The sequence below is a fragment of the Diceros bicornis genome, chromosome 16 (assembly GCF_020826845.1).
Source record: "Diceros bicornis minor isolate mBicDic1 chromosome 16, mDicBic1.mat.cur, whole genome shotgun sequence".
NCBI lineage: Eukaryota > Metazoa > Chordata > Mammalia > Perissodactyla > Rhinocerotidae > Diceros > Diceros bicornis.
In genome coordinates, this window is record NC_080755.1 from 28,599,231 (window position 1) to 28,612,368 (window position 13,138).

A 13,138-nucleotide genomic window follows, 5' to 3' on the forward strand; every position below is an offset into this window, starting at 1 on the left:
TAAAGCTTATTCCCTTAACCACTATCCTATACTACTGTTTCTTTCCCTTTTACACTCTGAAATTTTCTCTCCTGTAAATTTCAGGGCAATGATTTGTATGGGGCAGCTCGTCCATTTGCCTAATGAATATTTCTTTAAATATGAATTTGAAGGCCCCTGGAATTGTATCCGGTTGCAATTTTGTCTTATCTGATGAGCAGCATGGGGCCAGGTCTGCCAAGCCTTGGCTTGACTGAATTAATAAGCCCGAGGCTGTCCCAGGGAAGCCAGAAATTCTGCAGTGACTTTCCCCATACAGATGGCCACTTAGTCAGCTCTGAGAATACAGAGGGAAGTCTGGCTTGGCGTTTCAGCAGCAGACTGGGTGGACAAAGGCCTGGGTGGACGCAGATGCCCAAGCAATTGTATTGAGTCTATTTCCTGTCATTTAAACCCAGTGTCATTTATTATTCAACTCAGAGTGTATTTGGAGATTCAATTTGTAGGGTATATGACACACATTGTAAATTGGTATGTATTATCTCAGTTCATTTGCTGGAGGACAGGTGTTCACATCACAAGAACCAACAGCCCCATCGACAGTAATTGGTGCCTTGGCTGGCAGTCTGAGCCTAGAGGGCAGGGACTACAAGTGCATGAAGAATGAACTCATAATAATTTCCACGTGCGGTACAGTGTGTTGTACTTGAGGCTCTCAAAGCACATTTTAGGCCTTCATTCACCCTCACCACAACACTGCCTTGACTTGCTGTTTCTCTCCTGCCACAGCCAGGAAACAAAAACAAAGAATGGCAGACTCAAGTTCACAGGGGAAAACAATGACAGGATGGGGATTAAAAACTCAGGAGGCCTGAATCCTTGCTCTCTCCTTAGAATCTCGCCACTTCCATTTTCCTCTCATTTATTATTTAATGTCTTAGCCAGGATATTATTAAGGAACCTAGACTGGTGAATTCAATTTTGTTCAGGTTAATGACTCTCAAAATGGTTGCAAGTCTGCATGGTGTACAAAATCATACTCAACACAAATTAAACCAAAAAAACATTATATGTATATATATATAAATATATATAGATATAGTTCCTGTGATAGTTACCATATGTTTCAAAAGTATGCAGATACAAACAAGAATCACAACAAGCCATTGAACACACTTTCAGTAACAGGCAGATTATCTGGTTAAGTATTTCTATGTGAACGAGGGCAGTTAATCTAGGTAGGATGTTAACATTTGTATGAAGCAAAGAAACACCAGAGCCTAGGTATTATCTTAACTACATATCTAATGTCATTTCAGAATACTTTGCATGCTAAATTCACTTAAAAATATGAAATTAGAAAACCCTGTCCTTGTGGGTTTTGTTAATAAGGAGCAGGGAGAAAAATGGAACTTTTGCCCTGGAGCTCAGGTGAAAAGACATAATTAAAAATACTGCACTGGAAAAAGTGATTTCTACTTCCCAGGTGGCATTTGCTCTCTGCATACTTACAAATAGCGATCTATTACAAAACCAACACATTCAATTAAGCTCCTTCCACTTACAACACATGCATTTTTCTTTATCGCCAGTTGAGAAATTCCAAAGGATAAATTGAATAAATGGAAAGAGGAACTCCATCTTCTCTTTTCAAGGATAAGGCATGCAAATATAAAATAATTTAAGTCTTCTGACCTTTGTGAAATTAAATTTGACCAATAACATGATAAAAGTCTACAAGATCACTACGCACAGTCATGCAGGCAGTACATGGTACAACTTCAGGGCACCCCAACATACCACAGGCTGAGAATGGAGACCCTGGGGTTGAGCAGATAGTGGCTCTGCATCCAGACTATTTGGGAAGGATAAAATGCCTTTTCTATTAAATCCAATTTATCTAGTTAACTGTATAGTTAAGTATATAAGCAGAGTATAAAATTATCTAAAACTCTTCATGGAGAGGAAGCAGTTGTCAACTTTTGTTTGACACAAATACCAAGATACAATGAATGATCTCTACCATCATGACGCCAGCCCTGGTGGTCTAGCAGTTAAGATTTGGTGCTCTCGCCACCACAGCCCTGGTTCTTTACCCTGTTCCCATGTTGCTCTGAGGCTGAAAGCTATGCCACCGGTATTTCACCTACCAGCAGGGTTACCTATGCTGGACAGGTTTCAGCAGATCTTCTAGACTAAGACAGACTAGGAAGAAGGACCTGGTCACCCACTTTTGAAAAAATTGGCCACGAAAACCCTGTGAATAAGCAGTGGAGCATTGTCTGATACAGTGCAGGAAGGTGAGAGGATGGCACAAAGATACCTGGCAGGGTTCAACTCTGCTGCACACAGGGTGGCTAGGAATTGGAATCGACTTGATGGCACTAACAACAAACCACCATGATGTTTTCAATAAAATTCTCATTTTAACCTAAAAAGAAAATGGAAAGAAAGGAAAAGGGTGTCCTCAGAATAACACCACAATGTGGGGAGAAAAAAGGCCCCAAAAGCTAAGGTATTTGGTCCAAGTTAGTCATCAGAGGATCTAGAAGGTGCAACTATAAGGACCATGACTTTACAATTCCCTACAAGTTCTTGGCTTTCCTACCATAGCTCAGTAGGGTGAATATCTGAGTTTCCATAGCTCAGTAGGGTGAATATCTACTTGAAGAGAAAGTCGCATCTGTAGCTCTGGGACCAGACTGTCAACAGGAACCAAAAAGGAGTCAAGGCAGGAACTTAGCATCTCCCTAGCCTCATACTCTCCTCTAGTAACTAAACTCTTGCTTTATTCTGGAGACATAGTTCCCATCTTATATCCCATCTATAGTGACAGCCTACTGTATTTTTTAATGTCTCAGTCCCTCCTTTGAAATTCGGTGTGCCTAATTTTCTCATTGCCTTGCCCCAGTCCCCTGCCAGGACCTACCTGGTTGCTGGACCATGGCCTCTCCCATGGTCACCAAGATCTCTGGCTCCATTCATCCTGTCAGCACCAGCAGTTGTCATCAGGGAAGCCAATTCCCCAACACAAGAAAGAGGAGCAATTGAGAATATCAAAGCAAGAAACAGGAAGGAATCTGTTTATAGTTACTGTGTCATCATTGATATTAATTTCTGCATTTGCTTCCATATGGTCTTTGCCTTCATCCCACTTTTTGGCGCCCGAAATGAAGGTGATCATTGAATTCGTTTCCTGGCTACATGTAGCTTTTTATTGGTCCCTTCTCTTCCTTCAATGGACACATTTATCTTCTACTCATTAATTCAGCTGGCGTGGGTTTGCAAGCGTATGTTCGCTAAAAGAAATTTAAATAATTGTGACCTTAAACTCAAGAGAACAAAAACCCGAGTCATTTAAAGAATTTTAACATAGTGTGCTAAATGCTTGTTAGATTATCTGAAGAGCAGACATGTCTTTATTCATTCCAAAACTAAGACATGTCAAATGGATTTCGATGATTTCTATTTCCATTAAGAACAGAAGATTGCTTGGTACATGCTTGTCACATCTAGAACAGTGCCTGGCGCATAAAGGCCCTCAATAAATACTTGCTAAATGTATAAATTAAGTAAATGAAAAGTATTTGGATGGCAGATTTCTTCTCTTTTCAAAATTTTCCTTTCTTTCTCTTGCATTCCCCACATTATGAACCAGAGCTTTCCATACAAAGGTGATGCATGTCAAATGAATGGATTGATGAATGAGAGACCCTATAACACCAGTTATAAAATATCTGTATAAGATCTCAAATATGTCTAAACACATATGTAAGCATAAAAAAACATTTTGCTGGGAATGCAGCACAATAGGAACAGTAGTCATCCCTGAGTTGTGTGATTATATTTTTTGTTTCAATTTTTCTAAAACTAATATGGATAACTTTAATTTATGTTACAAAAATCATTGCACTCATAAGAGGAATTTATATAATATCAAAGTTGTTTAAATATAAATTTTGTTTTCATTCCAAATCCTACTCCCCAAAGATAAATGTCACTAACACACAACACAATGAATATATAAATATAAAATGGTTCGATCATACTATATCTACCACATCATAACCTGCTTTTTCATTCAATGACATGGGGTGTGTGTGTGTGTGTGTGTGTGTGTGTGTGTGTGTACACTTTACCCTGTTTTAAGAGCTGCTAATTATTTTGCTGAATTGATGTACCTTAATTTATTTAATCAATACTTTTTTGGTGAATGATTAGGCTATTTTCAATTTTTTGACTATAATAAATATACCATTTCACACTCGTTCCATTGTTTTCTTATATGAAATTCCTATGAACGTATTTATAATTCAAAAGGTCTAAACATAGTTACAGGTTTTGATGTATTTTGTCAGATGGCTCTCCAGAAATGGTATATCAATTTATATTCCAAATGTGTGTAAGATTTTTGCTTCCCTATAACATTTACTAAAATCAAACATTATAAAATATTTAAATCTTTATTTATCTGATAATTTAAAGATATCTAATTGCTGTTTTAATTTATAATTCTTTGGTTATTAGTAGTGCTATGCATCTTTTCTTTTTCATTGGATATTTGCTCTATTGTGAATTATAGTTTATACCCTTTGCCCATTTTTCTTCAGAGGTGTTTGCCTTTTTTTAAAACTGATTTATAAGAAACCATTTTTTAAAAGGATAGGAGCTCTGTATTCCTATTACATATTGCAAATATCTTTCTCAATATTTCATCTGTCTCTCAACTTAGTTTATGTTTATTTTGCCATATATAAATTAGCTCTTTTTATACTATGCAGTCAAAAATGTTAATGTTTTCGGGGCCGGCCCGGTGGCGCAAGCGGTTAGGTGCGCGCGCTCCGCTGCGGCGGCCCGGGGTTCACTGGTTCGGATCCCGGGCGCGCACCGACGCACTGCTTGGTGAGCCATGCTGTGGCGGCGTCCCATATAAAGTGGAGGAAGATGGGCACGGATGTTAGCCCAGGGCCGTCTTCCTCAGCAAAAAAAGAGGAGGATTGGCGGATGTTAGCTCAGGGCTGATCTCCTCACAAAAAAAAAAAAAAAAAAAAAAGTTAATGTTTTCATTTCCTTGTCTTTGGGTTTTATATTTGCGTAGAAAGCACTTTCAATTTCAAAAATATTTAAAGTATTCTCCTACAGTTTTCTAATTAATTTTTCTAATACTTTATATCTTTTATATTTATATTTTAAATCCACTGGGAATTGTGCATGTATATATAAGGAGGTATAGAGATCTGAATTAACTTTCTTGTCAAATGAAAATCCAATTGTGCCAACACCATTTATTGAATAATCTGTTTTCTTCACTGAATGTTTTTAAGCAAGGAAGTAACATAAAGTTGTGTTTTTGGTAGATTAATTGAGGGCTGGTATAGAGATGCACTGGAGAGAATAGCTGAGATTTGATGTTTTCTGGCTGTGGAAAAATAATATGTAGGCTGTACTGAACTCAGTCAAGAGTTTCCCAAACTGGCATATTTAGATGTTATGTATTTATTTACACCCAAAACATAAACATTCATGTGCAAAAACATGAATGTACACCCATAGCTCAAAATACAAAAATCAGTTGGAAATGGATCATAAGCTGAAGCCTATAAAATTTTAGAAAATAAAATATAACATAAAATTTTTGTGGCCTTGGGTGAGTTAAGGATACAAAAGCACTAATCCAAAGAACCGTAAAAGAAAAAATTGATAAATTGAATTTATCAAACTTAAAAACTTCTGCTCTTCAAAATACACTTTTAAGAACATAAAATGACAAGTTGCAGGCTGGTGAAAAATATTTGCAAAATGTATGTCTGATAAAGGACTTTTATCCAGAATATATAAAGAACTTTCACAACTCAATAAAAGTGGGCAAAAGATTAGAACACATAGGTCATCAAAGAAGAGTTATTGATAGCAAACACGCACATGAAAATACGCTCAACATTATTCATCAAGGAAATGCAAATTAAAAGTATATATATATATCACACACCTATTAAAATTACTAAAATTTTTAAACTGAGAATATCAAGTGCTGATGAGTATAAAGAGCAACTGGATGTATCATATGTTTCTTGTGTGAGTGCAAAATGGTGCAGCTGCTTTGGAAAACAGTTTGGCAGTTCTTATAAAGGTAGATGTACACTTACCATCTGACCAACTAATTTTACTCCTAGTTATCTCTCAAGAGAAATGAAATGTACAGCCACACAAAATCTTGTGCCAACTATTTATAGCAGTTTTATTCATCATCGCCAAAACCTAGAAACAACCTAAATGTACATCCACTGGTGAACAGATAAACAAATTCTGAGAGATACACGCAACAACGGGGATGAATCTTAAAATAATTATGTCAGTGAAAGAAGCCACATACAAGTGGCTATATTCGATATGATTCCATTCATATGACATTCTGGAAAATGCGAAACTATAGAGAAAGAAATGAATGGTTGCCAAGGGCTAAATGTAGGGAAAGGGAATTGATTTCAAAGGGGCACAGGGAACCTTTTGAAATCAATTAAAATATTCTATATTCTGATTGTTGATGGTTATATGACCGTTTAAATTTGTCAAATTTCATCAAGAATGAATTTTATTGTATTTAAATATACCTCAAAAAACAGACCTTAAAAATCAGATAAGGAAAACATTTTATAAAAAGAAAAACAAAACAAACGAGGACATTCTGAGGAAGCAAAGTTTAAGCTGAGGCCTGAAGGATGAATAGAAATGAGCCAGCTAAAGGCTTGGGGAAAAATTGTTTGAGGCAAAAGGAATAGGTCGGGCAAAGCCCTGAGGAGGGATCATTTGGATGTTAGAGGAAGTGACCTGAGGTCACTGTAGTGGAGGTATTGTAAAGGAGGAAAGTGTGACAAGAAATGTGGAAAGAAAAAGAGGCAGCACCAGATCATACAAAGTCTTATACCAACTACTCAGGACTTTTGATTTTATTCTCAAGTGCAATGGGAAATTGCCGAAAGATTTTAAACAGGGAAATTATGTGATATGATATAAATTTTTAGAAGATCATTCTAGAAGCTTTGGTGGAAAGGACTGGTGAGGGCAAAAGTAGGTGTGGGGAGACAGATTAGGAGAACGTTGCAAAGAGAGATGATGAAAGCTTGGGCCATGGTGGTGCATAGATAGACAGGGAGAAGGGGCCATATTTGGGATATATTTGGATTCTCAACTCCATCAACCATGAAAATGGAGTTAATAAAAACATCTATGCCATGGAGTTGTTGTGAGGACAAAATGTACACAATTAGTTTGCAGCTTTGTTCAAAATATTATAAATGTTCAATATATGTTAGCTGTTATTTTAAAAGATGAAAATAAACTAAACACTGCTTCCCTTCTTTCTGCTCTCATCTCCACCAACCTCACAGCAGTGCGTACACTCCCAGAGGGGCCCTCAGTGCCTGCACATCTCCTTCCTATATGACCATGTCTTTTTTTTCTCCAGCTTCATTGAGATATAATTGACATATAACATTGTGTAAGTTTAAGGTGTACAATGTGTTGATATGATACACTTATATGTTGCAAAACGATTACCACTGTAGCACTAGTTAATACATCCACCACTATGACCACGTCTTTATCATATGTCTACATGGAACTGGCCCAGTCCCTCCTTGGTGATAACTTTAGGTTGGTTAGATAACCTTAGGCTGGTTGGTTTTATCCCAAGAATGTGCAATAATGCACGACAAAAACCATGCAAGAACCAGACCTTCGCTTCCAGTTATAGCTTACAGACACCAGGTAGTGTCTGGGTAGTGATAAACTGACCTGGTTTTGTTCATTTTATTTTTTCCCTGTCGCTGAACATCTGAGTATTCTTTTTTGAAAGGGTGGGATGGTACAAATCTGTTTTTCTTAGTTATATGTGCTTACTTTTATAGGAACATTAAACCAACTTTTATTATTTTTATTTTATACCCCCCCAAAAGGCTATTATGATCATAGAAATATAAATGATATGGGCCTGGACAAGAAGAATGAAAGTAAGAAAGGTAAGAGGAAGATCAAAATGAATTTGGAGAGAAATGCAAGGAGACTGGGTGGACAATAGAATATAGAACATCATGAATATGAAAACGCCAAAGACAATTTTCCATTCCTATTGGTCTGGGTGAAATCTGTCACCACTGACATGGATAGAAAAGTCAGGAGAGGGGTCTTTTTTAGGGGACAGAAAGAAAAATAATGAATTCTCTTTAGAAACACATTGAGTTTGAGGTGACAATAGAATTTCGAAATAGACATGACCAGGGGCAGTTGTAAGCTATCAGAGGGGGCCTTAGTCCACTTGAACACTCTGAATGAGACAGGTAGGATGCTGAGACTACACAGAGCTCCAGAACGATGAGAGGGCCAGAAATTGCCCAGCAACCAGAGATAGGAGGAAGATAATTTGAGCACGAGGCAAGTTGGAGATTGGGTAATAGGCAAAGGTTCAGACAGATAAGTTGGCAAAAAACAAAAGTAGTAGAAACCCAGTCCCCAAGGATTGCAGTTCAGAGTTTCATTTTTTAGGAAAATTGGAGTACCTATTTAGACAACAAAACAAGGACTTACGTATCGAGGTATAGGATATGCACCAGAAGATTCAAATTAGTATCCCCTCAATCAAACACAGTGAAATTCACTACTCTAAGTTGTTCTCCAAATATAGCTTTAAATATCCACTTGACAGTGATGAGCTCTAAAAAATAAAATAATGTATGATCTTCCTTCAAAGAAAAAAATCATTAGCCTCAAAAAATTGTTTTTATGCTTGTTTTAAGATTTGTACTTAGTTTTTGCCTCAGGAGAGCAGAAAGTGAGCGCAGTAGAGTTTGAAATCTTTACTCTTACTGATTTATTTTCTTTCGGTATTATTTAATGGCAGTTTTGTTCATGAATTCCTTTTACTTCAACCATTACTTCTTGGTTTTCAGTGGTATTTGTAGCATCTCCTAATTTAGAATCATCTGCAAGTTTAATTAACACGCTGTCTGCTCCTTCTGTAATTAATACAGATTTTAAACAAGACAGGCCATAAAACTCATATCATTAGCTATCACATCTTACCTTGAAACATTGACGTTTATTATTATCTTTGTGTTTATCTTTCATCCAGATTTCAGTTCTTGAGACAGTGATTGAATCTTATCCAATCTCAATAAATTTAGCAAATAGATTTCATGAGACACATGGCCCTGAATGTTACCCAAATCATAGTTTAGTATATGTTTATTATTTTCCCTTTTAATAGAGTCAGAAAGACAATTACATTATATAGATATGGTTTGTCCTTTAAAACAGTGGCATTTGTAATTTTTAAACAATAATTGCCAAGATTAATCATTAGTACCTGGTTATATACATTGTTTTATCCTTTTTATTTAATTGGTTTATATTTGTAAGTTGCACCTACTGAACAAAAAGTTATTTATTTATAGACTCTTTCATTCACTCATTTACTTATCAATATGTGTTAAATATCTAATACATTAAGACATGTCTCCTTTTCTTTTCATTTATAAATATTTGATTTAAAAATATTACCAATGATCTAATCACACCAAAATCCACTATGAATATTGTTTAAATATATGAGGAATTATAAAAGACATATCACTTTCTTTAGAAAGTGATCTTCCTCATTTTTGTTACCACTCTAAACACTTTAAATTGGTTTGGTGAACTAGTCTTATTTTTTAATAGCAGTAATTCTTTTTATTATCAAATAGCTTTAAACAAAACTTAAATCTAAGTTTTTTTTCTGACTTACATTTTTCAAATTAAGCATATTGTATCACAAAATGTAGGAAATATTCAAACTATTTTATGCCAAGAGCCAATGCATGTTTCATGAAAACTGGAAAAAAGTTTATCAAGATTATTGATATATGTCTAAATTGAAATTTGAGGGTGAGAGGATGAAAATGTACATGTAAAAGTAAACAAATACCATGGAAGATAATAGATATTTCATGGAATAATAATAATAATGTCCACTTACTGAACTTCCAATATGTATCAGGCATTCTGTTAAATACTTCATATAAATTATCTCATTTAATCTACTCATATTATTTTATAATTAAGGAAACTGAGAGTCTGAGACTTTAAATAATTCATCTAAGATCACCCAGCTTGTAATAGTTGGAACCCAGTGTTGATTCTAGGTCTGTCTCATTCTAAAGTATGGGTTCATAACCACTCTACTACACGACTTTCATTGTGAAGAAAGTGGTGTTTATAATTCTATGGAGAAGTAACAAGAAAGTCTATAAGAAGATTTATATGCCCCAAATTATTTATGTAACTGAGAGGTTTCAATTTACAGTTGCGCAGAAAATGTAGCCTCTCCTCGATATGCCCTTTTTCTAAAATTCTCCGTATATGTCCAAAATTCCCTCAGAACTCTTACTTGTATTCAAAAGAACAATTCAGTTTGCTTTCACTTCATCCCTGTAAATGGAACTCAAATCTAACCCTTCAGCAGGAGAAGTGGGGAAAGGGACTCCTTAACCATTGCCAGGATCTGGTTACCCCGGAACGTGCTCCCACTCACCTGCTTTCTCTACCACCAAAGATAGAGCCCTGTGTCATAGCTGAAAGACAGACAATGCATGGAGACCTGGATTTTGCTGCTGCTACTCTGTTGGAATATCATGATTTCTATTTTGCCTCAGATACTAGGGCTGAGACAAAGCCTCCTGCTCTGGTAATCTCCACTATTGCTGATGCAAATTTCTGTCCAATCCAGAGTGTTTCTTTAAGGTGAGATCAAGGATGATTCTCATTTCTATATTATGCTCATTTAAGCATGTAGTACTCAGTGCAAAACTGGCTATTATGCCCAGTATTGAAGCTCCTAAGATTCACCCACATAGACCTTCCCCATGGCATAAGCCTACCACCCTGTAAGGTTACCTTATAGGACAGGTCATAGAACCAGATCTACCCTTTGATTTCCTTATCAGTGCTACAAACAATGAAGCCAATGAGAGCGGATTGACTGTTAATGGGGAAGTGAGAGAATTCTTCGGGAAAATTACAATATCACATTGGAATTTATGATGGTGCAGAGAAAGAATAGTGGCTGTGAGTCCACTGAAATCAAAGTTTTGGGAAAGCAGAGTTCAAAATTCAAAGAAAAATATGTATATCTCATGGCCAAAGAGAAAGAAACTAAAGTTCAAGAAGGATGAGAATCTCTAAAATGAAATTCTGACATGAAGGAGTAGTTCCAATGGAAGAAAACAAGCATACATGTTTAAGTAAACCAGACAGGTTACATTCATAACATTAAGATGAATTCTTATATTAAAAAATAGGAACATAACATGGAAAATATCATGAAAAAGCTAAAGTAAAATCAAAAGTTTTTAAGAAACTATAAGAAGACTTTCAGAAAAGTTAAAGCTCAAAATGACATGAGGCTTAAGGGGGAAAGGGGCAAGAAAAATATACATGGTTTAAAAAAAACTTTGAGATATAACTTACATATGATAAAGTGTAGACAGATTAAGTATACAGCTTGATGAACTGTACAAGCATTTATACCCAAGTAGCCACATCCAAATCAATACATGGAAGTCAAGATGGCGGCATAGGCAGACTCTGAACTCACCTCCTCCCGTAGACACAGCCAATTTACAACTACTCATGGAAAAATTACCCCTGAGAGAGAACTGAAAACTGGATAAGAGGAACTCCTGCAACAAAGAACAATCCTAATCCAGCTGGAAGAGGCAGAAACTCCCTTCTGGAGAGAAAAAACGCCGGCTTCACAGCCGCCCGGGAGCAACCCACAGGTCCGCAGCCCTCCCTGGAGGAGCGGGGACCTGAGCCAGGAGCGCCCCCACTGTGGGCATTTTGTGGACCCAGCACAATCGAGAAGAGTGGCATAATATCTGACTTTGCCTGCTACTAAAACATTGGGGAGTACCCTCAGGAAAGCTGGCTCACAAAGAAACTAAAACCTGCTCTTAAAGGGCCCACACACAAACTCACCCATTTCGGAAACCAACCTAAAATCACCAGAAAGAAAGATGCACAGCCCTTTGGGGAAAAGAGACTCACCTGATAGGCTCTGAGCCCATCGCAGTGAGAGGTGAGACCTCTCCAGGGACTGGGACATTGGCGGCGGCCATTGTTGTGGCCTGGGGTGGGCTTGCTGACACAGATGCCATTGGAGTTCTCCCTGGGGCCTGCTAGCCCAGGGTCTGCCCCACCCACTAGAGCACCGATTGAATCCAGCTCAGCCAGGGCAAGCAGCCCACCCTAGGGACTGGCCCCACCCAACAACAAGCCCTTGGGCAACTTATGGGCCTGCTATGGGAGCTGCCTGGATTCTCCACAGCCTGGTGACTGGGTCTGCCTCTGTAGGGCAGGGTGTGTGCAAGGAGTGGGTGGAGAGTATGAGGCAGTGGTGGAGAGTGTGGGGCTCCCTCCTTGGAGAGACTTCAGGAGGTTGGGGCACACGCATGGGGAAGGACTGTGTTGACTGTGTGTGTGGACCTATAGACGGTGGGGCTTGTCAGCTGCAGAAGACTTGTGCTTCTCAAAGAGTGACATAGGGGGTTGGCCCCACCTTCCAAAGCCTGAAACAATCGGGTGCTCTCCTACCTGAGGTCAGCCCCACCCAGCTGCAATCCTCAAAGAGTTGACAAGGGACCTAAAGGCTAGAGGCTTACAGCAATTGTAAGCCCCTGAGCCTAACAACCTGCCACGCTGGGGGCCTACTCACTTAATAGAAACACAGCAACAGGAATGTGCTATCAGACCTTGCAGCCAACTGTGCTGGGACACCCCACACCCGATAAAGAGACTGAAGGGCCCACAACAACTACACGCAGCTGAGCATTACAACAGCTGGCCAGGGGCGTAACTCAGCCTCCCTGGGCACCTATGGGAAAAACAACCCCGCCACAACAGAAGGACACACATAGCCCACATAGGGGTCACTCCTGGAACACTTGCAACTGGAGAGGAGAGGGAAGCACACTGCCAGGCCTCCTAAGACATCATTTATATAAGGTCATCTCTCCAAGAGCAGGGGATGTAGCCGACCTACCTAATACATAGACACAAGCACAGGGAAAGAGGCAAAATGAGGAGGCAAAGGAATAGGTTCCAAGTAAGGGAACAGGACAAAACC

At 38.1% G+C, this 13,138-nt stretch overlaps 1 protein-coding gene across 1 annotated transcript in view; it reads right to left on the reverse strand.

Annotated features, from left to right (window-relative positions):
• The window catches only part of NOL4 (nucleolar protein 4), a 432,326-nt gene extending 420,083 nt beyond the window's left edge, over positions 1-12,243 (reverse strand). The window contains exon 1 of the mRNA XM_058556965.1: positions 12,061-12,243. The gene's annotated coding sequence lies outside the window, so the exon portion shown is untranslated. The remainder of the gene's footprint in view (positions 1-12,060) is intronic.
• Between the last annotated feature and the right edge of the window lie 895 nt (positions 12,244-13,138).